Raw genomic sequence first — 3151 nt, forward strand, 5'->3', positions numbered from 1 at the left:
ACAGACAGGCTTTCACAGAAGTAGGGAAAATGGCTCCTTACACAAAGCCACATTAGTGTAATTCCTATATGATGGACAAAAGTAATACTAAGTCACTTTTTACAGAACTTATTTATCAACTCAAATTTTGTGTGGGCTAACATAGGTAGATTCTGAGGTTATATGTTATTATCTAATCCCATAAAAGTGGTTCCAGTCTCAAATTTCCTGAACAGAATACCAATACCTTAGGCTCTAAGCTAAAGAATAGACAAATGGGACTTCATGAAATTGCAAAGCTTCTGTAAGGCAAAGGACACTGTCAAAAACACAAAATGGCAATCAACAGACTGGGAAAAGATTTTTACGCAACCTGCAACTTATAGGGGGCTAATATTCAATATGTACAAAGAACTCAAGAAGTTAGACTCCAAAGAACAGAATAACCGTATTAAAAATGTGGTAAAGAACTAAATATAGAATTCTCAAGTGAGGAATATCAATCAGACAAGATGAAATTAAATAAATGTTCAACATCATTCTTCATCAGGGAATTGCAAATAGAAACAACCCTGAGATTCCACCTCACACCAGTAAGAATTGCTAAGATTAAATACTCAAGTGATAGTAGATGCTGATGAGGATGTGGAGAAAGAGGAAAACTCCTCCAATGCCGGTGGGATTACAAGCTGGTACCATAACTGTAGAAATCAGTCTGACAATTCCTCAGAAAAGTTGACATAGCAATACCTAAGGACCTAGCAATACCACTCCTGGGCATATGCCAAGAAAATGTTCCAATATGTAATAAGGGTTCATGCTCCACTATGTTCATGCTCCACTATGTTCATGCTCCACTATGTTCATGCTCCACTATGTTCATGCTCCACTAAATAGAAGCCTTATTTATAATAACCAGGAGCTGGAAAGAACCTAGATGTCCTTAAACAGAGGAATGGATTCAGAAAATATGGGGCATTTACACAATGTAGTACAATTTTGCTATTAAAAATGATGAATTCATGAAATTCTCATGTAAATGGATAGAATTAGAAAATATCATCCTGAGTGAGGTAACCCAATCACAAAAGAAAACACATTGTATGCACTCACTGATAACTGGATATTATCCCAAAAGGTCCAAATAACCAGGATACAATTCATAGACCCCATGAAGCTCAATAAGAAGGAAGATCAAAGTATGGATGCTTTGGTCCTTCTTACAAGGAGAACAAAATACTCACAGTAGAAAATATGGAGATAAAGTATAGAACAGAGAATGAAGAAAAAGCCACCCAGGGATGGTGCCACCTTGGGATTCATCAAATACATAGTTACCAAACCCAGACACTTTTGTGGATGCCATGAATTGGATGTTGAAAGTAGCCTGATATGACTGTATCCTGAGAGGCCCTGCCAGAGCCTTACAAATACAGAGGTGTATGTTCACAGTTAACCATTTTACTGAGCACCGGGTTCCCAACAGAGGAGTTTGAGAAAGGACTGAACAAGTTGAAGTAGTTTGCAACCCCACAGGAATAACAACAATATCAACCAACATGAACCCCCAGAACTCCCAGGTTCTAATTCATCAACAAAAGACTAAAATGGCTCCAACTCCATATGTAGCAGAGGATGGCCTTTTTATGCATCAATAGGAGGAGAAGTCCTTGGTTTTTATGAAGGCTAGATAGATGCCCCAGTATAGGGGAATCAAGGGCAGGGAGGTGAGAGTTGGTTGGGTGGGTGGAGGACAACCCCCATAGGAGCAGGGGAAGGAAGCCTGTGATAGGGTATTTCTGGGATGGAGGTAAGACAGTAAAGAGAATAACATTTGGAATATACATAAAGAAAATATCCAATAAACAAAAAAGTGTTTTCTCTACAATGAATCTCATCGGCTATATAAAAATCTGTACAGTTTTTACACTGAAACTAATGTTGAGTTGCACTTGAATTTCACATTCTTAGCAAAATAATTGCCTGAGCACATAAACTCCACACTTTAAGACTGCCACTTATTCTTAATCCTCCTCTTCTTCCTCCTCCTCCTCTTCCTCCTCTTTGGTTCATTCTTCTACTTTGAGATTGTTGGCCTACCAGGACTCTTCTTTTCCTATTGCACTTTTGCCCTTGGCTTGGTCTGCAGCAATTTCCTTTTCATACTTCTATTTTAGTTTAGCTGCTTTCTGTTCCTATTGTTTTATCTTTAGCAAATTTCTCAGACCACATCTCAATCAGTTTCTTTGCAGTTTCTCCAATTAACAGGCCAGGGTGTTAACTTTTGATCTTTGGGCATTGTTCAGAGCAAAACAGAAAGAAGGCAGACAGGAGTCTTTTCTGATCATTTGGATCTTTTTTTTCTTTCTTTCTTTTCTTATCATCTTTGGGAGGAACATAGTTCTTCATTTCCCTGTCATTACAAACTTTGTCACTCTTGGCCAATCTTTTAACTTCTACTTTTCCTTTGCAGACAAGGTCTTTGATGTCTTGGAGCATTCCTTGGAGAACTTGCCAAAGTAGTCCCACAAGTCAGGATGCTTCTTCTTGTGCTCCTCCCAGCAGGTCTGCATGAAGAATGTATACAAGAACATTTTGCAGCACAGCTTGCTGGGGTCATCCTTGCCCATGAAGACGGCATGGTGTCTACCTGCCACAACCTCCACAGAGAGACTTCCTTCCCCAATCTCCAGGGAGAACTGGTTTGGTGTCAGTCCTCTAACCCTAACTTCAAAGTGAGATTTGAGAGAGCTAGGAGAAAGATAAGAGAGGTGAGAGTCATTAGAGTGCATTATATCCATGTATGAAATTTTCAAAAAGGAGAGTTAATGAATGAAAACAAAATGAAGAAATAAACAACTAAAATATTTTCTTTTTCAAATAGAATTCTAAATCCTTAAAAATTCCTATAAAGACTCTTACTGGGATCAATCTCTAAGGTATTTGTCTCCCTCTGTGAGCAGAATGTGAACAAATGTAATATAATATTAGAAGGGCTGTGGGGCATCTCTGTTGATTCACCTGAGGAGATACATAAGAATCTGACATGACTGTCGAAGGGGGATTCTGACACAGTTCCTGTCCCTGGAGCATTGCTAGCCCATTGATCCCTATATTCCCCATGTGTGCTGATGACTGCTCTTGGCTTGAAATTGATCTACTCCTGACTACT

At 38.9% G+C, this 3151-nt stretch overlaps 1 pseudogene; it reads right to left on the minus strand.

Moving 5' to 3' along the window:
* Positions 1 to 2003: 2003 nt before the first annotated feature.
* Positions 2004 to 2609, minus strand: LOC110289012 (annotated as a pseudogene).
* Positions 2610 to 3151: the final 542 nt, after the last annotated feature.

This window comes from Mus caroli, unplaced genomic scaffold (genome assembly GCF_900094665.2).
Source record: "Mus caroli unplaced genomic scaffold, CAROLI_EIJ_v1.1 scaffold_19607_1, whole genome shotgun sequence".
In the NCBI taxonomy this organism is placed as follows: domain Eukaryota; kingdom Metazoa; phylum Chordata; class Mammalia; order Rodentia; family Muridae; genus Mus; species Mus caroli.